We start from the raw sequence: 25738 nt of genomic DNA, 5'->3' as shown, positions 1-25738 counted from the left end.
CAGTAAGGCAACTCCCATCTTTTCAAGTGCTGTGTATTTATACCTGCCTCTGTATTTTCCACTCCATGCATCTGATGAAGTGGGTTCTAGCCCACAAAAGCTTATGCCCAGATAAATTTGTTAGTCTCTAAGGTGCCACAAGGACTCCTCGTTGTTTTTGCTGATACAGACTAACACAGCTACCCCTCTGAATTCTGAGCATGATAGGCTTTGTCTTATTGCAGAAAGGACTGTTGACACATAAATCCTCAGTCCCTATGAGGAAGATACTGCAATTCATTGTTATTAGCCCCATTTTATATACGGGGAGACTGACTAGCCTGGGGCCAGAGAGGGAATCAATGTTAGACACTGGACACAGTCTCCCAGTCTTCCGCTCAGAACACTAGACAACATTGCTCTCTGTCACACTTGTCCATGGGAACAGCCATCAGCTTGAAGAAATCTTAGGTCCAATAAATGATTAAACTGTGATTTAGGATATGTAATGTACACAGCTGTTCGCTGTTAGTTCACGCTGCAGATTGCAGGATAAGGGACACACTTGACTAAGTTCACCAATAACTGAGGTAACCGATCAGCCATAGCAAAGGTAACCACACTATAAAAGGCTTAATTATTGACCAGATTCCAAAACCTCTGCATTCCACAATCCCCAAACCCTTATAAATACAGGGGCTCTCCATCCCAAAGGGACCTTCACCTCCATCTCCCACAGAGTCTTGCCTCGGCAGTGACGGACAGACCCCCGCAGACCTTCAGCCATGAGGATCCTTTATTTGCTCTTTGCTGTTCTCTTCTTCCTCTTCCAGGGTGCTCCAGGTGAGATGGATCCAAGTAATTATAGGGAGGATAAATAAAATGAGATATTTGTATGAGAGGATGAGGATGCTAAAATAATGAGCTAATGCAGGATCATTTCCTGATTCTCAATCTGCAGTCAGGCTGGTGCAATAGATAGGACAATTGTCCTGTTTTTCCTCTGCCTTGAACCTTGGGCAGTCACCCCATCCAAAGTGGGTGTCAAACTCTATTCATATAAATCACTCTGTAAGTAACACGAGTGCAACTCTTTACCCAGGGGCAGCATATCTTCATTAGGGGCTTGCATTAGTGTAGTTCCAACAGTGCAAATTTCCCTAAGCTAGACAAGACCCTAGCAAGACTATTCCAGCTGTCAGGATGATGAATGACCAGTTACACTGACCATCCCGAGCTAACCTACAAAAGGCTTCCACAGATCAAAATCAACCATTGAGCTGGATTCGCCATTACCCTGCACTGTGTGTTATCATTTGCACCCGTGCAAAGCAGTGCAAAGTGTAGTGGAGAATCAGGCCTTAGCTCATCTTCATCTCCACATTCCCAGGCATAGATGTGGTGGGTCTGATTCTCTTCTCACACTGGCGTCAATCAAGAGTAACTCTGCTGAAATCATTCAAATTGCACTAGTGTAAAAGGGGAGTGCAATTATGCTAATTACTGGTAATGCTGAAGGACCAACCAAAACTGGGGCCCCATTTTTCCAGGGGCTGTACAAACACAGAGAAGCAGATAGTCTCTGCCCCAAAGAGCTCACAGTCTAAAGGTGTGGGGGGGTGTTCTAGGGCAAGAAAGGCAGGTTCAAAGGTGCAGCACCTGACTCTTCAACCAGGTAACCTGCACAGCTGTTGGAATCCTTTTGTCTCTCCTGACTGTGGAGACTGCATCTGAATTTGCACATAGTTATAATGCTTTCTTCAATAGTCACATTCTGTGACTGGACTTTTACAACAGGCATCAGATGCACTGAAAATAATGATATAGGAACCTTCAGGGCCCGTGGAGCTAAGAGGTTTTGTATGTTAGCTTAAGCTATGGAAGATCACACTCGGGCTGGAAATCTTGGGGTCAACCTCTGATAATGATACATCTAATCCTGTTTTGGGGGGGCTTATTTAAGGATTTTCTAAAAGATGTGCCCTAGCTCAACTAGAAGTTATGGGCTTGATGCAGGAATCCCTGGGTGAAATTCTCTGGCCTGTGTTATACAGGAAGTCAGACTAGATCAATGTTTCTCAATGAACGGTCCGTGGACCAGCACCAGTCGGTAAGATCTCCCTGAAACAGTTTAGGAAGCTAGCAAGCCACTCCTTGGTATCAAAAAGGTCAAGAAACAGTGGACGAGATGATCATAATGGTCCCTTCTGGCCTCACAATTTACGGATCTATATATAATAATTTCTGCTCATGGTTTCCCTCTATTTATGAATAAAAGTTCAGACTCTAAACGATTCTAACTCTTTGCTCAGGGAATGCTGATTTCCTGGATAATATCAACTGTAGAAGTAACTTTGGCTTCTGCCACGCAGGGGACTGCCCCATCTCCACCACACTCGTTGGAACCTGCATCAATGGAAAGATCAACTGCTGCAAACGGCCAACAGCCCCCTGATCTGCAGAAATCCACAAGGCATGAGTGAGCAGCAGCCTCAAGAGGAAATGTCTCCCTTCAATAAAAATAAGCTGTTGTGAAATCCAACTGTGGTTTGTGAGAATTCATTTTACACATGTGGGGTGGGAGGCTGCGAGCGGGGGAAGAGGAGTGGGAGGAAGAATGTGTTTGTGAAGGTGGAAGTATCAGCTACCAAAAGTGTCACAGCCGTGGGGTCGCAATAACCGCTCCAGAAACTGGTGCTTGCTGTGTAATTAAAAAACACCCAACCCCCACCAATATAATGACTCCAACTTACAAAGAAACTGCAGCACCAGGGTAATTGGAATGCATCGGCCTTGAAATCCAACAAGGTGGGTGAGGTAATATCTTTTATTGGACCAACTTCTGTGGGTGAGAGAGACAAATTTCCAAGCTCGTCTCTCTCACCCACCGAAGTTGGTCCAATAAAAGATCTTACCTCGCTCTCCTTGTCTCTCTGGTATCTTGGGACTGACACAGCTACAGCTGTGCTGCATGCGGCAATTGAAACCCAACCGTCCATTAGTGAGCTCCCACGGAGGTCCCAGTCTGCCCTAGAGCTGGCTACAGATGGCACCACACCCCAGCTGAACTACCTGGGAGGGGAATCCCATTACACTTTGCATAAAAAACTGTACCACATAGAAAGGAGGAGTAAAAAAGCTCACACCAAACCAAACCACTGGGGCTCAGATCCCCAGAAGGTGTACAGAAAGTAGTGCTCCTCCCTTTGATGAGGCCAGTCTCTCAAGTATTCCCCATAACCAGATGTGATTGTGTGCCAGAAACATCGACAGAGCCATTCAGCAGCCGGTGCAGCATTTCACATACATAGAGCTATACTGAACCCAGCTTTACTGATCTCATGATACCAGATACAAGGCCCCTGCTTGTCCCTCTCACCAACAAAAGTTGGGGAGCAATTAACAAAGTCTTTGACGTTTCACAGGGGCTCATTTGGTTTCAATGGGCCTTCTCGTGTGCAGAACCTAACCCCTTCGGCAGGAAGCCAGCCTTTCCATTAATGAATGTTTCTTTCCTGCTTGGGGAGTTACACAGTTAGAGAAGTTTACAATGTAAACCCTTAATATGACATGGGGCACAGAGGTTAAGTAAGATTAATACATGCAACATCCTACAAGCATTTCATAAAGTCTAAGTGCTGACCACATGTGTCTGAATCTAATATCTCTTTTAACAATGCCAACACACAGGTGAGCCAGACTGGTTTCACACAATTCATTTGTCAGTGTTCAGCTGTGGCCTAGGAGCCTTGGCATCAGCTGGCACCTTATCTGCCAGTGTCACAGTCCCAGTGGCCCATCCAGCTGCCACGGCCCCCCAGGTGAGTGGTACAGCCCAGCACTTCCCCCAGTGGACAGCCTATCTGCCCCAGGGAGTGAAGCAGTACAGGGGGAGGTTGGGAAGAAACCATATGGGGAACGGGGCTGCCGAGCACTGATCAGAGGACGGGAGGCCTGGGTGAGAGGCAGCGGTACAATAGCTGGGGCCGGAGAAGCGTTGGAAGCCCAGACAGGGCATCAAGTGACAGACCCAGAGGGGGATGTAGCAGGTTGAGAGGGCATCAAGTGTCAGACACAGAGGGAATGTGGCTGATCGAGAGGTCATCAAGTGCTAGACCCAGTAGGGGACGTGGCTGATCACGAGGGAATCCAGTGTCAGACCCAGAGGGGGACGTGACCTGACAGGAGGGCCATAACCACAGGTGCAGAGAGGATTCCATCCACAGAGTCTTAACCCACCCCTGGGGGAGTGCAACACCAGCCGTGTCACAGCATCACATCCAGGTCCAGAAACAAGAAACTGGACTCATACATTAGTTCTTACTATAAAATTTATTGCACTTTACCGACTGCTGCATTGAACCTTATGTAGTCCATTCCCTCACAGTGTTTACACTGCAAAGTGTTCTTTAATCCCCAAGAAATGGCTCTAGTGTAAATCAATTGTATATATGTTTAAGTGAATTGCAGTGAGTATGGGTTAAGAGGGTTACAAGTAAATTAGGCATATCCTGGACTAAGGGCATCCTTGTTGCTGCCCAGAGTTAGAGAGACTGGGGTAAACACCCAGGAACTTCTGGACTCAGTCCTCCCTGTGTGATGCGAGTCCTGTTCACACAGACTGGGAGGGAAAGAAAAGGCAGGCAGATACCGGGGTGAAGTGAATTGGGGTGTGTGTGGAGGAGGACTCAGATCCTTTTGACACTTGGGTCATCTGTGGTATTGTGTACATAGAGAACTTCTCCTACTATGGTAGGACAGATGCCCTACTTACATGAGGTGCCTTCCAGTGGGGCAGAGCAGGAAGCATTATCACAACCTGCTCTGCCTAGGGAGCATGTGAATCTGGATTCTGGACTGCTGCAGTCCTAGAGTGACTAGAGTAAAAGATCCTCCTGCTGCCCCTTTACATTCCATGCATCAAAGGGAGCTGATGTACCCCAGCTGAAATTCTGGCTCATGTTCTGTGGAAGAATCCCAGGTGATGTAATAGCAGCTACTTTGGCCTGGCTGTCAAAACACATTGCCTGTCTAGCTAAAAGGGTATGTCTACACTGCAAAGAAAAACTCATCTTGCCAAGTCTCAGACTTGCGTCAATTGACTCTGACTTGTGGGACTCTGGCTTTGGTGCTAAAAAGAGCAGTATAGACATTCCTGCTCTGGCTGGAGCCCAGGCTCTGAAATCCAGCAATGGGGTAGGGTCTTGGACCCAGGCTCCAGCTTGACTGGGAACATATACTGCTATTTTCTAGCCCCACAACCTGAGCCCCATGAGCCCAAGTCAGCTCAGCACTGTGTTTTTCTTTGCAATTTACACATACCCTTAGGCATTAGAGTAATACAAATAATAATAATAAGCTATTTGAATCAGCAGGGTCCAAGACAGAGAGTTGTGTTTTTTAGAGGATATAGAAAGGTTGCAGTCCCTTCCCCAATTCTCTCTCTTCCCCTTTCTCCTGGGAAATCTTATGGGGAAAAAACCTGCTGATGATTTGGGGCGATGAGGCTCTAGCCATATACAACTGACAAACCTCTCTCTCATGGATCAGTAACTGGTTAAAAGACAGGAAACAAAGAGTAGAAAGAAATGGTCAGTTTTCACAGTGGAGAGAGGTAAATAGAGGGGTCCCCACGAGAATCTGTACCGGGACCAGTGCTATTCAACATATTCAAAATGATCTGGAAAAAGGGTGAGGTGGCAAAGTTTGCAGATGATACAAATTACACAAGATAGTTAAGTCCCAAGCGGACTGTGAAGAGTTATAAAAGGATCTCATTAAACTGGGTGACAGGACAAGAAAATGGTAGATGAAATTCAATGTTGAAAAATGCAAAGAGATCTTGGAGTCATCATGGATAGTTCTCTGAAAACATGTGCTCAGTGTGCAGCAGCAGTCAAAAAAGGTAACAGAATATTAGGAACTATTAGGAAAGGGGTAGATAATAAGACAGAAAATATAATACCACTATATAAATCCATAGTATGCCTTCACCTTCAATACTGCATGCAGTTCTGGTTGCCCCATCTCAAAAACAATATATTAGAATTGGAAGAAGTACAGAGTAAACAAAAAATTATTAAGGGTATGAAACAGCTTCCATATGAGGAGAGATCAGAAAGACTGGGACTTTTTAGCTTAGAAAAGAGAAGACTGAGGGGTCTATGATAGAGGTCTATAAAATTATGAATGGGGTGGAGAAAGTGTATAAGGAAGTGTTATTTATTCCTTCATGTAACAGAAGAACATTCATTTCATCCAATGAAATTAATAGGCAGCAGCTTTGAAACAAACATAAGGAGGTACTTCTTCATACAGCACACACTTGTGTTGCCAGGGGACGTTGTGAAGGCCAAAAGTGCAACTAGGTTAAAAAAAGAGCTGGATAAGTTCATGGTGTGAAAGTAGAATGAATTAAGAATGAATTATATTGAAATTATAATTCATTAAAGAAATGCTACTTGAAGGGTTTGTTGAAATACAGTTGTCAGGAAGAGAAACATTAAGGAGTGTGAGACGAGGGGTCCTCAAACTAATTAACTTAGAGCTCCTACTGAGCTAGGAGATTGGTAAATGTTAGTATGCAAATAAGATATGTATGTATATTTGTCAGTTTCTGCTTTCTTTTGTCTCTTATGTTAAATTGGCTTTGGCTTAGCTGTATAAATAGGTTATCTTGGGCCTCAGAGAGGGGCTCACATCTGGGTGCATTAGCAAGGCGCTTTGCTAATAAACAGAGAGGTCTGACAAATTATGTGAGTCCTGAATCTGACTTTGACAATTTGGAGGTTCCACCGAGATGGCAACCGTCTTCACTGGAGCCGTGTGACTCCTGACTGTTCTTAGGACGGCCATGGCAAGCTGGCACCTGGGCATTTGGCCCGAGCAGTCCTCCGCCAGAACGGAAGGGTACATGACCACAGTGAAGTCTACGCCATCGAACATGTTGGTTCCCACTCTGTTCTGGTAGGGATCCCGGGATCTGACATCAGGAATCTGGTCAGGTAATTATTTCTGTGTTTTGTCCGGACTGAGGACTGTCTTGTCTCTGTGTCTATCCGTCCTCCCTGTGGTGTGTTTGAGTCTGGGCGCCGTCTCCGTCTGGGGATCGGCTGACCAAAGGGTTCCTGTCCCCACGGTCTGAGTGAGTGAAATCTGCACAATCGCAGCCGCACCGTGCCTTGGGTAAAACCCTTGGTGTGAAAGCAAGGGCGATTGAGGCAGTAGCCTGTGGGCCTCCTTTTGTGTGTTGCACTGGGCATCGCTCTGACGAACCCGACTTTCCTTCTTGTGTGACTGGTGTGTAAAGTCCTCCTGTATGGGTAACCAGACTTCTTAGTCAGGACAGTTCCCTAAAGGAACGCCGGCTCAGTTTATGTATTTTAGGAAGAGTCCGGACTCCTGTAAATTTCTGGAAAAATGGTCTAGGGTAAGGGGGTCAGGTAGAGTGACGACTACCAGCACTACGCTTCTGTCTCCAGAAGCCTTTACAGCTATTCTGAGGGAAAATGGGCCCTTTCCCCACAGAAATGGTCTATAAGGGACTTCTGCAGGCAGCAGGCAGAGAGAGAATCTGATCAAAATTGTTTGACTATTGGGTAATGTAATCAAAATCACTAAAGGATGTAAGGGTGTTCTACTGGAACTTAACTGCCTCAAATGTATAAAGGGAATGTAAGATGTAAAAAAAAAAAAAAAAACCACAGCAGTGTGGAAGGGATGTTAAGGGAAAGAAAATGTGTATGTATCTGTCTATGTGTGTGTAAATATGTAAAGTTCTAAGGACCAGTTGGTTTTGATTTTGTTTTAAATAATGCCACTAAAAATCCATTTGACTCTTTATTCAAAGTTGCAAAACTGACAGACCTTTTTGCTAGACACAGGTAATTAGTGTTGTTTGGCTTTGGGATTTGGCATTTAACCCTTAAAAGGTAACTCAATGCTTTACAAAATTTAAAATGTTTTTAAGTTGTGGCTGCAGCAGGGCAGTCAAAATCAGGAGAATAGAAAAAAAAATCTGGATTCTTTTTGTTTGTTTGTTTTTTGTTTGTTTGTTTTTGTAACAAAATAGCAGATGAGAATTGTAGTAAAAAAAAAATTAAAAAAAGACAGTGCCCTTATGAAGCAACAGCAGGGGTGAAGTGCACAAAACAAAACAAAACAAAACAATGTTAGAAACACTGAGTCTTAAAACAGCTCTGAGTAATCAGACTGTCACTTTGATAAAGGTACATGAAAACTCTGTAAGCAAAAAAAAGAAATAGTGACACCTTATATAAAAATGGATCTGGATAATGTTATAGAAGTTAAACTATGGAAGGAATGTGCATTTGCCCCAGAACATGTGCAGGGTATATTGTAGAAGGGGCAAAAGAAATGCAAACATACCATGCTACTTAATTAAAATGCTATTAGGGCTCTAAAGGGAGCCACAATGGGTTGAGTTTTCTTTTTCAGATTGCTGTGTGTTTTGGAAGCAGAAGTTAAAAGTAATCAAAACTCTGATGAAAGTTGATTGTGTCCCTTTTAAGATAGAGTCTCTGAGCTGCTGATGGCTTTAAATCCAAAAGCAGGAAGTGTCTGTGAAAATGCAAATTACCTAAATGATAAAGGAAGGAAAGAACTAGCAGCACAAAGGAGCTGCAGATAAAGGACACACCTGGTCAGCAAACAAATTGTCTAAATAAAAGGCATGGGATAACAAGATAATTTTAATAAATTTAATGATAATAAGTATCCCTGTAACAACGTATAGTGTGTATGATTTTTGGAAAAACCCTTTAAGGTCGTATGGTAACGATGCTTCTCAGTTATTACCTGTAAATAAAACTTAAAGCTTAACACAGCAGGAAAAACATTATAAACTTGGTCTGCTGTATAAGAAGGAAAACTCAGGGATTTAATGACTAAACAGTGGGATAATTTCCCCATAACCCTTAAAAGATAAAAGCCATTGAAACCTGGCCTGCATATAGAACAAAAACAGGAAAATGTGGGGGCAATTCCTCTGTTTTTCCTGCAATTAGCAATGGAATTTGTAAAAGAAAGTGTTCAGAGTAACAGCCCTGTTAGTCTGTATTCGTAAAAAGAAAAAAGAAAAGGAGTACTTGTGGCACCTTAGAGACTAACCAGTTTATTTGAGCATGAGCTTTCGTGAGCTACAGCTCACTTCATCGGATGCATAGCATATCGTGGAAACTGCAGAAGACATTATATACACACAGAGACCATGAAACAAAACTTCCTCCCACCCCACTGTCCTGCTGCTAACAGCTTATCTAAAGTGATCATCAAGTGATCATCAAGGAAGGCCATTTCCAGCACAAATCAAGGTTTTCTCACTCTTCCCCCCCCCCCCCCCCACACACACACAGACACACATACAAACTCACTCTCCTGCTGGTAATAGCCCATCCCTCTTTGAAACCTCTCTTTATAATGCGCATGATAATCAAGGTGGGTCATTTCCAGCACTAATCCAGGTTTTCTCACCCCCCCCACACACACACCCCCTCCAAAAACCACACACACAAACTCACTCTCCTGCTGGCAATAGCTCATCTTACAATGTGCACAGCAATAATCCAAGTTTAACCAGAACGTCTTGGGGGGGGGGGGGGTTTGTAGGAAAAAAACAAGGGGAGATAGGCTACCTTGCATAATGACTTAGCCACTCCCAGTCTCTATTCAAGCCCAAATTAATAGTATCCAATTTGCAAATGAATTCCAATTCAGCAGTTTCTCGCTGGAGTCTGGATTTGAAGTTTTTTTGCTGTAAGATAGCGACCCTCATGTCTGTGATTGCGTGACCAGAGAGATTGAAGTGTTCTCCGACTGGTTTATGAATGTTATAATTCTTAACATCTGATTTGTGTCCATTTATTCTTTTACGTAGAGACTGTCCAGTTTGACCAATGTACATGGCAGAGGGGCATTGCTGGCACATGATGGCATATATCACATTGGTGGATGTGCAGGTGAACGAGCCTCTGATAGTGTGGCTGATGTTGTTAGGCCCTGTGATGGTGTTCTCTGAATAGATATGTGGGCACAGTTGGCAACGGGCTTTGTTGCAAGGATAGGTTCCTGGGTTAGTGGTTCTGTTGTGTGGTATGTGGTTGTTGGTGAGTATTCGCTTCAGGTTGGGGGGCTGTCTGTAGGCAAGGACTGGCCTTTCTCCCAAGATTTGTGAGAGTGTTGGGTCATCCTTCAGGATAGGTTGTAGATCCTTAAGAATGCGTTGGAGGGGTTTTAGTTGGGGGCTGAAGGTGACGGCTAGTGGCGTTCTGTTATTTTCTTTGTTAGGCCTGTCCTGTAGTAGGTGACTTCTGGGAACTCTTCTGGCTCTATCAATCTGTTTCTTCACTTCCGCAGGTGGGTATTGTAGTTGTAAGAATGCTTGATAGAGATCTTGTAGGTGTTTGTCTCTGTCTGAGGGGTTGGAGCAAATGCGGTTGTATCGCAGAGCTTGGCTGTAGACGATGGATCGTGTGGTGTGGTCAGGGTGAAAGCTGGAGGCATGTAGGTAGGAATAGCGGTCAGTAGGTTTCCGGTATAGGGTGGTGTTGATGTGACCATCGTTTATTAGCACTGTAGTGTCCAGGAAGTGGATCTCATGTGTGGACTGGACCAGGCTGAGGTTGATGGTGGGATGGAAATTGTTGAAATCATGGTGGAATTCCTCAAGGGCTTCTTTTCCATGGGTCCAGATGATGAAGATGTCATCAATATAGCGCAAGTAAAGTAGGGGCGTTAGGGGACGAGAGCTGAGGAAGCGTTGTTCTAAATCAGCCATAAAAATGTTGGCATACTGTGGGGCCATGCGGGTACCCATAGCAGTGCCGCTGATCTGAAGGTATACATTGTCCCCAAATGTAAAATAGTTATGGGTAAGGACAAAGTCACAAAGTTCAGCCACCAGGTTAGCCGTGACATTATCGGGGATAGTGTTCTTGATGGCTTGTAGTCCATCTTTGTGTGGAATGTTGGTGTAGAGGGCTTCTACATCCATAGTGGCCAGGATGGTGTTATCAGGAAGATCACCAATGGATTGTAGTTTCCTCAGGAAGTCAGTGGTGTCTCGAAGGTAGCTGGGAGTGCTGGTAGCGCCCCCTCGAACATGATACAGTTCTGTGGTGACCTAGAATCCTATTTTCGACGTCTCCGACTCAAGGAATATTTCCAAGATACCTCTGAACAACATAATGATCCACAGAGGCCTGCCTACCAACATTACAAAAAGAAGGATTCTAGGTGGACTCCTCCTGAAGGTCGAAACAGCAGACTGGACTTCTACATAGAGTGCTTCCGCCGACGTGCACGGGCTGAAATTGTGGAAAAGCAGCATCACTTGCCCCATAACCTCAGCCGTGCAGAACACAATGCCATCCACAGCCTCAGAAACAACTCTGACATCATAATCAAAAAGGCTGACAAAGGAGGTGCTGTTGTCATCATGAATAGGTCGGAATATGAACAAGAGGCTGCTCGGCAGCTCTCCAACACCACTTTCTACAAGCCATTACCCTCTGATCCCACTGAGAGTTACCAAAAGCATCTACAGCATTTGCTCAAGAAACTTCCTGAAAAAGCGCAAGATCAAATCCGCACAGACACACCCCTGGAACCCCGACCTGGGATATTCTATCTACTACCCAAGATCCATAAACCTGGAAATCCTGGACGCCCCATCATCTCAGGCATTGGCACCCTGACAGCAGGATTGTCCGGCTATGTAGACTCACTCCTCAGGCCCTACGCTACCAGCACTCCCAGCTACCTTCGAGACACCACTGACTTCCTGAGGAAACTACAATCCATTGGTGATCTTCCTGATAACACCATCCTGGCCACTATGGATGTAGAAGCCCTCTACACCAACATTCCACACAAAGATGGACTACAAGCCATCAAGAACACTATCCCCGATAATGTCACGGCTAACCTGGTGGCTGAACTTTGTGACTTTGTCCTTACCCATAACTATTTTACATTTGGGGACAATGTATACCTTCAGATCAGCGGCACTGCTATGGGTACCCGCATGGCCCCACAGTATGCCAACATTTTTATGGCTGATTTAGAACAACGCTTCCTCAGCTCTCGTCCCCTAACGCCCCTACTTTACTTGCGCTATATTGATGACATCTTCATCATCTGGACCCATGGAAAAGAAGCCCTTGAGGAATTCCACCATGATTTCAACAATTTCCATCCCACCATCAACCTCAGCCTGGTCCAGTCCACACATGAGATCCACTTCCTGGACACTACAGTGCTAATAAACGATGGTCACATCAACACCACCCTATACCGGAAACCTACTGACCGCTATTCCTACCTACATGCCTCCAGCTTTCACCCTGACCACACCACACGATCCATCGTCTACAGCCAAGCTCTGCGATACAACCGCATTTGCTCCAACCCCTCAGACAGAGACAAACACCTACAAGATCTCTATCAAGCATTCTTACAACTACAATACCCACCTGCGGAAGTGAAGAAACAGATTGATAGAGCCAGAAGAGTTCCCAGAAGTCACCTACTACAGGACAGGCCTAACAAAGAAAATAACAGAACGCCACTAGCCGTCACCTTCAGCCCCCAACTAAAACCCCTCCAACGCATTCTTAAGGATCTACAACCTATCCTGAAGGATGACCCAACACTCTCACAAATCTTGGGAGAAAGGCCAGTCCTTGCCTACAGACAGCCCCCCAACCTGAAGCGAATACTCACCAACAACCACATACCACACAACAGAACCACTAACCCAGGAACCTATCCTTGCAACAAAGCCCGTTGCCAACTGTGCCCACATATCTATTCAGAGAACACCATCACAGGGCCTAACAACATCAGCCACACTATCAGAGGCTCGTTCACCTGCACATCCACCAATGTGATATATGCCATCATGTGCCAGCAATGCCCCTCTGCCATGTACATTGGTCAAACTGGACAGTCTCTACGTAAAAGAATAAATGGACACAAATCAGATGTTAAGAATTATAACATTCATAAACCAGTCGGAGAACACTTCAATCTCTCTGGTCACGCAATCACAGACATGAGGGTCACTATCTTACAGCAAAAAAACTTCAAATCCAGACTCCAGCGAGAAACTGCTGAATTGGAATTCATTTGCAAATTGGATACTATTAATTTGGGCTTGAATAGAGACTGGGAGTGGCTAAGTCATTATGCAAGGTAGCCTATCTCCCCTTGTTTTTTTCCTACAAACCCCCCCCCCCCCAAGACGTTCTGGTTAAACTTGGATTATTGCTGTGCACATTGTAAGATGAGCTATTGCCAGCAGGAGAGTGAGTTTGTGTGTGTGGTTTTTGGAGGGGGTGTGTGTGTGGGGGGGGGGTGAGAAAACCTGAATTAGTGCTGGAAATGACCCACCTTGATTATCATGCGCATTATAAAGAGAGGTTTCAAAGAGGGATGGGCTATTACCAGCAGGAGAGTGAGTTTGTATGTGTGTCTGTGTGTGTGTGGGGGGGGGGGGGGAAGAGTGAGAAAACCTTGATTTGTGCTGGAAATGGCCTTCCTTGATGATCACTTGATGATCACTTTAGATAAGCTGTTAGCAGCAGGACAGTGGGGTGGGAGGAAGTTTTGTTTCATGGTCTCTGTGTGTATATAATGTCTTCTGCAGTTTCCACGATATGCTATGCATCCGATGAAGTGAGCTGTAGCTCACGAAAGCTCATGCTCAAATAAACTGGTTAGTCTCTAAGGTGCCACAAGTACTCCTTTTCTTTTTTCTTTTTAAAAGAAAGTGGTATTATTATTAATCAATAATCTGTCCCCACCAGGGGGGTGGAAATTGTTTCTTTTGTTTTTAGACTCTACAAGCAAGCTGGCGCCAGCAGAAGAATAACTCAGAATACCATGGATCTCTGTTTTGTGTTGTTTGTCTGTGGTGTTTGTCTTGTTGCTAGCATTGTCGTGTTTTAATGAACAGAAAACCTCATGACATGGGTGGGGGATGGCTTCAAAAGGCTGACCTTGGGGGGAGGGGGGAAGATGTGTATGGGAATGCAAAAGGCTAACTCAGGAGAATTCCAAAATTCAGTGGCCACTGTTAGGATCTTGGGACAAAGACCAAGTAGACGTCCTAAAAGACAAACTCGGCCAATCTAAAACTAAACTGGCAAAAGGAGAGGTTGATTGTTTCATGCAGTGGTGGGAAGAGGCAAATCATAGGTGGACAGAATCAAAACTTGTCTCTCTCAAAGATTCTGGCTTCTATCCCACCAGATGCAACTCATTTTACTGTTGTTGATTTGTGCTCTGCTTTCTTTTCTGTCCTGGTTCACCCTGACTCCCAGTTCCTGTTTGCCTTTTTCTTACAAGGGGCAACAGTACACATGGACCACACTGCCCCAGGGGTATACTGAAAGCCCGTCATATTTTTCCCAGGCATTAGCCCGAGACCTTGCTGACCTTGTTTTCCCATCCAGGTCCACACTAGTCCAATATGTAGATGTTCTACTCCTCTGTTCTCCTTCACTGTCTGCCTCTGAAACTGACTCTTTACTGCTCCTTACTGCCCTAGCAAATAAGGGTCACAAAGCTTCTCACTCTAAACTACAACTCTGTCAAGCTTCTGTCACATACCTTGGCTTTCTCCTCTCCCAGGGTTCCCGTGCACTTTCTCTTACCCGCGTCCAAGCTATCCTTAGCTTTCCCCGACCCCGCTCCCCACGCCAGGTCCGGAAGTTTTTAGGCATGGCTGGATTTTGCAGACAATGGATTCCCCAATATGCCTCCCTTGCAAAACCTCTCCAGGAACTCAGTCGATTCTCTGTGCCTGACCCCATGCCGTGGCCCCCTGAGACCAGTTCTGCCTTTGTTTCCCTCAAACAGGGTTTGGCTTATTTCTCTGCCACTTTAGACCCTGTTGCCCAAGGCTTACCCCCCTGCCTGCGTGCTGTGGCTGCTGCAGCGTGCCTAGTCGAAATGTCTGAGTCCCTTGTTCTCCGCTCTCCTCTTACCCTCCTGGTCCCTCACTGACCTCACCCTGCTCCAAGACTCTGCCCCAGAAACCGAGAAAGAATCCTGGGTTGCCCAAGGTTGCTCTCTACATCCCGATTCCTTTTGGCGCTCGCCTACTGGTGCCTTTGTAGCCCCCTTTTCACTCTACCCATCTCTGGCCGCCCTGCTACACGGTGTTTCGCATGTCGGAAAGGAGGGGATGGTCTCTGCTGTAACAAAGACAGGATGGTGGGCCCCCCCATTTTAGCTCTTTTGCAGCCCGCCACTGTGCAGCCTGTACCATTTGCCAAAGCCATAATACTGGTAAACCTGTAAAAGTGGCCCAGGGGTTCCGGGGCCTGCCTCAAGCACCGTTCTTGCACAAATGCCTAAGTGTCAACAATATGAATTTATATTGGTTATGGTATGTTTATTCTCCGGTTGGATTGAAGCCTTTCCTTGTCGCAAGGCTGACTCACTGTCTGTTGCCAAATGTTTGTTAAATCATATTATGCCTGCCAAGGGAATTCCTGCTACTCTGTCCAGTGATCGGGGTACACATTTTACTGGACAACTTGTTCAACACCTGGACCGTATATTGCATATCAAACACCTGTTGCACTGTCCCTACCACCCACAGAGTGCAGGTGCAGTTGAAAGACAAAATGGTGTACTTAAGAATAAGCTTGCTAAAATTTGTGACTCTACAGGATTAAGCTGGCCAGTAGCCTTACCATTAGCCCTTATGGACATGAGATCCACGCCATCCCAAAGGCATAAATTAAGTCCCTTTGAAATTGTTATGGGACGCCCTATGCGAGCTATGACTACTATTACTCCTGTTCCAGATTTGAACTTGACTCACAGTGCGCTCCTTCAGTATTGCAAGGGACTAATACAAGCTGTAAGTCACTTCCATTCACAGGTTCGAGTCGCCTGGCCCAGGGAACCCACCTCCGATGCTTGCCACAACCTCAAGCCAGGTGATTGGGTCTACGTATGGCGCCATCATCGAAAGCACACCTTGGAGCCCAAGTGGAAGGGTCCTCATCAGTTACTGCTTACTACACAGACGGCTGTTAAACTATCTGGTATCGCAGCGTGGATACATGCTTCACAGTGTAAGAAGGCACCTCTCCAGGGAACCAATCATCACCTCAGGACAACGCAGAGTCAATTTTGACTCCAGAAGAAGACGTAGTGGAACAGTCTGCAATACCTTATAATCTACGCTCTCGTAAGGGTTGCCAGAAGCAGACACTGTTCCTCGGCTGCTGGTATCTTACGGTCTGGGGAGACCACAATGACAATTATTTTATCCAGCAGCAGGTGTGGATAGCTCAGACCCTTAATATTTCTAATTGCTGGGTCTGCAGCCACATCCCAGCCCACTCTCAAACTGGTGTTCCTGTCCTGGCTATCCCACTCAAGTCCCCAGACATCACTGGAGGGCCTCATCCGTTTAACAAAATATGGATCAGCAATGACACTTGGGAAGCGGTGGGAATAAATGCAACTAAATGGATAAGTGTGGTGGAGGGAAAAGGTCATTGGTGTAATGGGACAGGGCTGGGTCAGGGGAAAAACCGTTGCCTTCAGCATATTGTGGCCAATGGTGCATGGGATTATTCAAACAAAACTAAAAAGTGGCGGGCCGGGTATGGAGATATGAATTTTTTCTCAACCTGGGATCAAACAGAGAAATCAATCTCATGTTCCCCCTACAGTAACCTTAGTGAAAACAATACAATCTTTCAATGTCATGCAAATAATACCACTCCTCGTAAGGAGAATTACCCTGTACCCTTTGGGGGATACTACTTCTCCTTTGCAAACACCTATATGACAAATGGGTGCAACCGACCCTTCCTGGCCTTAATAGGCCATCACTGGGTGTGTGGGACCAGAGCTTATACCGAACTAACAGCTAATTGGTCAGGAACCTGTTATCCTGCCCGACTCTTCCCACAATTCAGAGTGCTAGGAACCTTCCTTCGAGAACGCCTCCGCAATTTCAGGCGAAAAAGAAAGGACTTAACAGATGCCCAACAGCACGTAAATAACATAAGCCCCTTAACCTGGGAAGAGGCCATTGGCAGTTCCTTAATACCATTAGGGGGAGTAATACACCATGCAAAAAGGCTCCTAAGGTTACAAGCAGTAGTTGAAATAATGGCAAATGAAACCGAAGAAAGTTTAAGAGCCCTGGCCAAAGAAACAGGGGCAATCCGACAGATGGCCCTCCAAAACCGTCACGCATTGGACATAGTGCTGGCGGCAAAAGGAGGGACTTGCGCTCTCATTGGAAAAGACTGCTGTGTGTATATACCAGACAACACCAATGAGGTAATAGATCGTGCTAGCCACTTAGAACAAATCGCATATCTTCCCCACGAAGAGCCAAGTTCTTTATGGAAGTGGCTAAGTAACCTTTTCAATTTCTCTGGCATAGGAAACTGGTTGTTTCAGGGAGCCCTAACTCTCCTGTTTGGAATCCTAATAATTTTTGTATGTTTTCAGTTACTTTCCTGTTGTATCCAAAATTGTGTCAGGCACGCTACACAGATAGCTGCCCCAAACCAGAGTGCTAATTTGATGATTTTAAATATCACTGATGAACAAAGAGATAAAGAACGATTGATATGTGGAACCTAGTCATTGTTGGTCATTGCGTAGCTTGACAAAAAGGAGGGATTGTGAAAGTAGAATGAATTAAGAATGAATTATATTGAAATTATAATTCATTAAAGAAATGCTACTTGAAGGGTTTGTTGAAATACAGTTGTCAGGAAGAGAAAGATTAAGGAGTGTGAGACAAGGGGTCCTCAAACTAATTAACTTAGAGCTCCTACTGAGCTAGGAGATTGGTAAACGTTAGTATGCAAATAAGATATATATGTATATTTGTCAGTTTCTGCTTTCTTTTGTCTCTTATGTTAAATTGGCTTTGGCTTAGCTGTATAAATAAGTTATCTTGAACCTCAGAGAAGGGCTCACATCTGGGTGCATTAGCAAGGCGCTTTGCTAATAAACAGAGTGGTCTGACAAATTATGTGAGTCCTGAATCTGACTTTGACAATGGATAGGTCTATCAATGGCTATTAACCAAGATGGTCAGAGACACAACTCCATTCTCTGGTTATCCCTAAATCTGTGACTCCCAGAAGCTGGGACTGGACAACAGAGGATGGATCACTTGATAAATTGCCCTGTTCTGTTCATTCCCTCTGAAACATCTGGTACTGACCACTGTCAGAAGACAGGACACTGAGCTAGATGGACCATTGGTCTGACCTGGTATGGCCATTCTTATATTCTAACCTGGAAAAATGGCTTCTCATGGGGAATAGACATTAAAACACTAAATTAATTTGTAACCCATTGGTGTTTGTATGTTACAAGTCCCCCTCTATGCCTGATCCACAGAGGATATAAGTCTGTTACCACCTCAGCTAAGAACCCTTAGCTCAAGTTGTATGTTAGCTTTGGTGGTCCCCCACACGTCAGCCAAAATGGTGGCTGTCACATATTGCTGGAAGGACACAAGGCAGTTGGGGACCTGTCCTGGAACAGAGCCTCAGATTGCAAAGAGGAACTCTAAAAAGTGATAGTTCTTAGATACCCTTGAGGGAATGAATGTGTCAGTCAGGAATCAGAAATCTAGGGACATGGGTTTCTGTATCAGGATTTGGAGCCCCACAAAGAGTAAGGCAAAGTTCAATTTAACAGTTCATTAGCCATTGATGTGCCATAGATTTTTATATTGACAACATGCGATCTCAGAATAAAAGTTGTCAGGGAGAAACTGATTTTTTTGGTAGCTGAATCTTCTGGGCTCTGAGGAGTCTTCGGGGACAGTTAGGGACTGTGGGATAAACACCGTAGGTAGATGTTTATACTAAAATAATTGGCAGTGAAATAGTTAGCAATCTTGGCAAATAATTTGTCATCTGTGGGTTCCTGAGTCACCACCTCATTCATGCAATTGACCCCTCTTAGAGCTCTGGGTTCAGGCTGGTTAAAACTGACACAGGCAGACAAGACTCCATCAGTCAGAACTCTGAGGACCTAGAAATATATGGTTTTAAAGGAAAGCTTAGATTCTGGATCATGATTCTGAAGCAAGGTATGGATTCTGTGGCACATTCAGCAGCTGCAGGATGGCAGAATACAGGGTACACAAGGCCACATAGGGGCATAGGCCTCGAGCCACACAATGGAAATGAGGAGCCTCAACACCTTTGTGGATCTGGGCCACAGAGAATAGGTAAGTGAGCAAAGAGATAATGAGTTGTGAAATGGTTGCTATGATACAGATGCTGTCACTAGGCCATCAGAGCTAGGAGTCTAAATACCTTTGAGGATTTGGGCCAAAGTTTTCAAACTGAGGAGCCTAAAGTTAGGCATTTAAGGGCTTGTCTACGTGACTGGTGCTACAGCGGCACAGCTATGGTGCTACAGGTATGCTGCTGTAGTGTAGACAGTTCCTACAGTGATGGAAGGGTGTTTCCGTTGCCATAGGTAACCAACTCCCTGAGCAATGGTACCTCAGTCAATGGATGCAATCTTCCCTTGACCTGGCTGCATTACAAAGCAGGTTCGGTCGACATAGATATGGTGCCCATGGATGTGAATTTTTCCACACCCCTGAGCGACGTAGCCATGGCAATCTAAATTTTACATGTAGACCAGACCTAAATCCACATTTAGGAAACTAAGCAAGTGATTGGATTTACAGAGGTGCTCAGAACTCACAAATGTAATTCCCTTCAAGGAAGTTCCTCCTAATTTGAATCAGAGATCAGAATCTACTCCTTAAAGAGAGATCTGCAGGTCACCAGCATTCATGAGTCTGAATTGCAAGCGGGAATTTTTCTGTGCACAGCCCCATTACATGTCCCCTCTCAGGACACTGCTGTGTAAATGGTTTTACTTTTCATACGATTTGTACGGGTTTGGCCCAGTTTTAAACAACCAGTTTTCTATGGTCTTTGGGTTTTTTTAAGAACCAGAGTTGTGGAATTTTCCTATTGCTCTAAAAGCAACTTTTCAATGTACAATTGCTTATGCAAATTGAAATGCTGCTCCCACTCCAGAGTTCATATTGGAATGTGCCTCGAAGTTTTTGTCTTCCTCTGCAAGAAACAAGGGCCTTTGGGGGCCAGATCTACACCAGTTTACACGAGTGTAAGGTCTGACCCATTGACTTCAATGGTCTGCCATGCGTGGAAGAGAGAACACAGACCCAGATATACAATGGGTCTTGCTGAACTTCTACCGACAAGTGCAGAGGGCAGCTGCTAGCCTCCCAATGGGTCAATCTCTATTTTGTTTGTGGCTCTGATTAGCTTCTCCCAGATAGAAGCGTCTTAAAGGGACACTGCACACTTAAAAAAAACCCCATCACCCTTCTGTCCAAAAATGTTTCCCCTGCTGAACTGCTACATCTAAGATTGTTATAATGGGAAGAGATTGGAAGGAAAAAACACAAGCTGTTTAATTAGGGAAATTTTTAATGGATTTTCCTCAGTAGAAAAACCAAAAGTGTTTTTTCTTCCTGGTTTCTTCATGTTCACATCCCAGGCCAGGTGTCTTCTGTGAATCTGGTTCTGTCTGCTGCCAATAATGGCTGAGAACATCCTGGAGACATCATTCCTCAGCCTTTTGAAAGAGGAAGGGTCTGGCACAACCAAACAGCAAGCCCTCTGATAGAGCCACAAGAGGTGGGAAGGTGGTTGCAAGAGTGTGGAACATTCCAGTGAAGGAGGCTATAAACTGGGGCAAAGGGTGAAGATTAGGAGGGACCGGGAGCCTGGGCAAGGTGGGCGGAAGAAATTAATGTTTACCATACTGTGATCTCCTCCGTAAGCACTGAGATAACTCACCTTTCTGCTACTTTCCCAGCTGCTCAAGCTTCCCATATTGCAAATGGAATCAACTAAAAATTAAACACATAAACAGTTTAATTGTATTAATAATTACCAGAGCAAAAATGCCATTAACTGCACTTATACATGTTATACTATCAACAGCAAACTGCTGAATGTGAATATCGGAGTTAGAAAATATAATCATCCCTTCCAACATTTGAAAATTAACTAATGGGGTGGTCTAAAGATATGATGGATTTGGCAAGACGGTTTAAATAAAACCAACATCCAAAGGTCTACAAATTCATAGTAAAGGTTCTCCAAGCCACTCACCTATATCAAATGCCCTTCAATAAACATACACAATGCCCATCAGTATACACAATGCTCATCAACAAACATACCACTCTAGAGGTCATGACCCAAAGTAAAGACCAAGAAGAGAATTCCCATCTCTGCCTATCCTGCCACATACCAAGCTACCATTCCTGCACCTATGCTTGCACCTTATATACCACATATTCATCTCTGCAATGCACCCAACATCTATGGTCCAGCAACCAGACTCAAGCTCACTCACAAGCATTGGGAACCACTAATATTTCACCTCTAGTCCTCATATCTCACCTCTAGTACTTCATCCCAGTGTACTAACTGCCCCAATACCTATGTGGGTGAAACTAGACAATCACTACGCTCTCAGATGAACTCACACAGGACAATGATAAAAGACAAAAACACCACATCACCTATCACTGAGCACTCTATATCTGATCTATCAGTCCACAACCTCAAAAGAAGCCTACACAAAAAAGCCAAGCCTGGGAGCTTATATTCATAGCTTTGCTAGACACTAAAAATCATGGTCTTAACACAGACACTGGATTTATGGTTTATAACAACAACCTGTAACCCACTAATCCCCCTTTTCGTCCTGTGTTACAGGGGTGTTAATTGGCTTCTTCAATTTGAATGGTCTCTTAGAATATGTGCTAACTGCTTATGCTAACGTAGCTGGTCAAACTTGCATTTAGCTGAAACGCTTAATACCTTTCCCAGACCTGAAGAAGAGCTCTGTGTGGCTCAAAAGATTGTCTCTCTCACCAAGAGAAGTTGATCGAATAAAAGATATTATCTCACCCACCTTGAACCTCTAGTCCTTGCTATATAGTCTGGAAACAACGCTGTTTTACATTCACCATAAACAAGAGTGTTCCAATCCATGTCATCTCGCCATAGGTGCCGACTTCCTCAGTTCCCAGGGCGTGCTTGACCCTCGCTCTGCCCAAGGCCCCGCTCCCACTCCACTCCTTCCCTCAAACCACCATCCCCGCTTCTTCCCACCCCACCCCGCCCCCTGCCCCTGCCTCTTCCTGCCCCCGCTCCTCCCTCTGCCCCCAGAGCCTCCTGCACGCTGCTGAACAGCTGACTGGCAGGCGGGAGGCGCTGGGAGGGAGGGGGAGGAGCTGATCAGCAGGTCTACCAGTGGGTGCTGAGTACCCACTATTTTCCCCATGGGTGTTCCAGAGTCGGTGCCTATGATCTCTATAATTAAATAGATCCTGTTTGGAACAATCCACTCATGAGACATCTAGATAGGCTTATGTGCAGTGCTGGGCAGGAGCCGGTGGTTGTGGTACTTGCTGTACCAATGGCGTAGGGAAAGATAGGAGAGAGGTCCTGGAGGCCAAATTTTAGCTGCTAAATAAGAGATTAGAGCCCAGGACCTCCATCGTAGCATTCTCTGAAATGCTTCCAGTTCCAAGGGCAGGACCACTGTGCCCTTTGGTTTATTGTTGATGAAGAAGGGCCACACCCTGCAGTCCTTACTTAGGCATCCTGCCCATTTACACTGAAGAGATTTGAATCTAAGGGGGGCCCGAGCAAGGGTTGCAGGATTTGGTCTGGAATCTGGAATCTGGGATTGTCACACTTGTTTCTAAAAATCTACGTGTGAACTCCTGGCTCTATGCGGTCCAGGCATGGATGGACAGAAAAACCTACCACTAAAAGTAAATCCTGAGTTCTGGAGGGAGGGTACTGCTCCATGTGTAAATAGTGACTGGCGCTCCCCTTAATTCCAAATCATTCATACCCTGGGGGAGCTTTCTGGGCAATGGTAAGGGGTAGGGGATTATTTGGAGAAGGAGCAAGGTGCTGGGGGAATCTGGGCAGTGGAAGGGAGCTAATGACCTGTTTTAAGTACTAAGAATTTGAGCCCTTCTTTTTGTAGAAGGTAGGTACATGTCTCATAGGTACAAATAGGTGGAAATTTGCACACATGCAAAATGCTGGTCTCCATACACAGATTAACTGCACGCTGAAGCAGCGCCCCATCAGCTGGAGCAGCCTGGACAAAGAAGGTGAGAACAGCCAAGAGACAATAAAGGCTCTTCCGTACTGCAGGTCTGCTGAGCCTAGCATCACTGGGGATCCTATTGGGATCCAGGAAGTGGGCGGGTGGAAGCCCGTCCACTGCTAAAGGACCCCCCACCCCACCCCCAGCTTAAGGGGAGGATCCACAGGACCTGGAAGCCAAGTGATTCCGGGGGACAACAAATGAAATAACAGGGACAGGAGTGCGGTCAAAGGATCAAACAAAGGGAACCTGACCTAGCATCACTGGAGATAGTAGGCGCCAACACAGATTTTTTGCTGCTGAAATCAGATGCTCTCTATATTTACAGAGCTCTGGGATGGTCGGGCAATGCTGAGGTTTGGTATATTTCTTGGTAAAGAAGTATTTCTAGACCTTTGGGAAGCAGGCGGGTTATGCTAACCCCCGCTGTTGTCAGCATCATGGCTACAAGGCTGTATGTTGCTATCCACAGGATGAATTGCCAGTGAGTGGTTCTATAGATTACAGAACCTGAACTGGGGCCAACCCACTGGGCGTGTTTGTGTCTGATACAGCCTGATGCTGTGTATCCATAGAGAGGCAGTGGCTGAGTTGGGGTCAGAGATTCTTTGGCTATATCTTCCCAGCCAAACAGGATGTGTTTCGACACCGAGATCAGTAACTCAGAAGAGCTCGCTCACTATGAAATCCTAGTAGCGACAAGGCACAGGTAGCTTTTACCTCACTGTAGCCAGTCAAGACAACACTGTATCCACCCCCCTGGTGTTTACCTTGGACTAGCTACAATGAGGTAAAAACGGCAGAGGCTTGTCTCCACTAGGCCCTATAGCACAATCGCTAACTCATGTTAACTATCTTACTGGGAAAACACACCTCCTTTGGCACGGGAGACAGAACCTTTGTATTATGTGCTAATCAGCTGACCCTGCTATCTCCTAGATGATAGAGACGGAAAAGACCTACCAGGTCATCTGCCCCACCCTGATGGAACAGGATGGTCCCTATTGTATAGTTGCTCATGTTCCAGTCATTATTCTTTCCTCCTTTATAGCTTGTTGGGGCGGGAGGGGTATAAGCACCTACAAGATATCCGTGGCCACCATAGTGTGAGACTGCTCTTCGCCTCCCTCCCAAGCTTCCTTATCCAGTTGCTCCCCTCTCAGCTCCTCCTTCCCATCAACTTTGCTGCTCTGCTCTGGCCAAGGCTGTCGCACTGGAGAACACAGTTACGTCTTGTCTACACTGCAAGGTGGAGCTGTGTTCTAATCATGGCTGGGGGGGCAGCTGTGTTATTACCAGCCCCCTGGCACAGCCGCATCGGTGCTACAGACAAGCCCAAAACACTGGTTCAAATGAGAGGGAAGCCACTGAGCTGTTGATTGGGGGTTGGACTAGATGACCTCCTGAAGTCCCTTCCAACCTGGTATTCTATGATTCCATGATTTCTGGGGAGGGCCGGAGACTCTGGTACAGAGAGGTGCTGGTGGATTTTATGCTCTATCTGACTTTCAGTTGCTGAGAAACTGAAGTTAACTAAACTCTTAAGGCCCCCGACTGAAGCCCCTTTGGAGCCAAGCCCTGTTACCATGGCAACCGAGAGCTCATGCATGGCCAGCCCAAAGGTCTACGCAGAACCCTGTGAGTCGCATGTAGGGCCTACGGCTCATTGCACAGTATCCTTGAGAAACCCTGACTTCTGTATGGTTAATAACAGGGGCCATGGCCTAATGTAAGACCACAGGCAGGGATTCCTTGGATTTAACGAACCGCATCCCAAATGACATCAACAGGAACAGCTACTGACCTTTAGAAAATCAGGATTTGCCTGGAGCACTCACAGCTGCGTTTGACGAGTGGCCCGTGTACAAATTTCACACCCCCATGTTTGCATGGAGTTGTCAAAGCAGGTCTCACCTGTCCAAAGGGCCATGGGGGCAGATCTGGTGGGCGCAGTTTATCTGATTGTGTGCGTTCCTGTATAGCTGCAAGGAGCCTCTCCTACACTGCACAGCTGCGCACAATGGGAGCCCTTCACCTCCCCTGAGCGCTTAGGGAATGTCTGCACTGCACTTAGACCCCCGTGGCTGGCCCAGGCCAGCTGACTCAGGCACATGGGGCTCAGGCTAAGGGGCTGTTTAATTGTGGTATAAGATGCTCTGGCTTGGGCTGGAGCCCGGCTCTAGGACCCTGCAAGGCGGGAAGATCCCACAGCTCAGGCTGAGCGCAGACGTCTGCCCTGCAATTAAACAGCCCTTTAGCCCAAGTCAGCTGGCACGGGCCAGTGACAGGTTTTTAATTGCAGTGTAGACACAACCGCAGATCCTGCAGTGCTGTAGTACTAGACTGGCTGCCCCAGGCAAATGCTGTGTTCATTCTGCTTTGGAATGAAAACAAATCCCTTCAACTTGGGAAGGTTTTGGGGGTCCAGAGCTCCCTTTCCACACACACCCTAATCTTTCTTGAAACGTTTTGGTTTGGACAAAGTTTCAGTTAATCAAAAATGCTCCAACCCTCTCTAGTAATAAGTTTGAATCTGTGCTGG

The 25738-nt window shown here is 45.7% G+C and overlaps 2 long non-coding RNA genes across 2 annotated transcripts; one reads left to right on the top strand and one right to left on the bottom strand.

Moving 5' to 3' along the window:
• The first annotated feature begins 520 nt into the window (after positions 1–520).
• Positions 521–2521, top strand: LOC141983751 (uncharacterized). Its single transcript, XR_012638493.1, has 2 exons — positions 521–822; positions 2352–2521. It is a non-coding gene; the product is annotated as an uncharacterized LOC141983751 (long non-coding RNA).
• Positions 2522–20530: 18009 nt separating this feature from the next.
• LOC141983750 (uncharacterized) lies at positions 20531–25230 on the bottom strand. The gene is made up of 3 exons (XR_012638492.1): positions 25111–25230; positions 20853–20905; positions 20531–20742 (listed from the first exon to the last, which is right to left on the bottom strand). It is a non-coding gene; the product is annotated as an uncharacterized LOC141983750 (long non-coding RNA).
• Between the last annotated feature and the right edge of the window lie 508 nt (positions 25231–25738).

This window comes from Natator depressus, chromosome 3, assembly GCF_965152275.1.
Source record: "Natator depressus isolate rNatDep1 chromosome 3, rNatDep2.hap1, whole genome shotgun sequence".
NCBI lineage: Eukaryota > Metazoa > Chordata > Testudines > Cheloniidae > Natator > Natator depressus.
The sequence above is the reverse complement of the archived record's forward strand: the minus strand, read 5'-3'. Positions and strand labels throughout refer to the sequence as shown.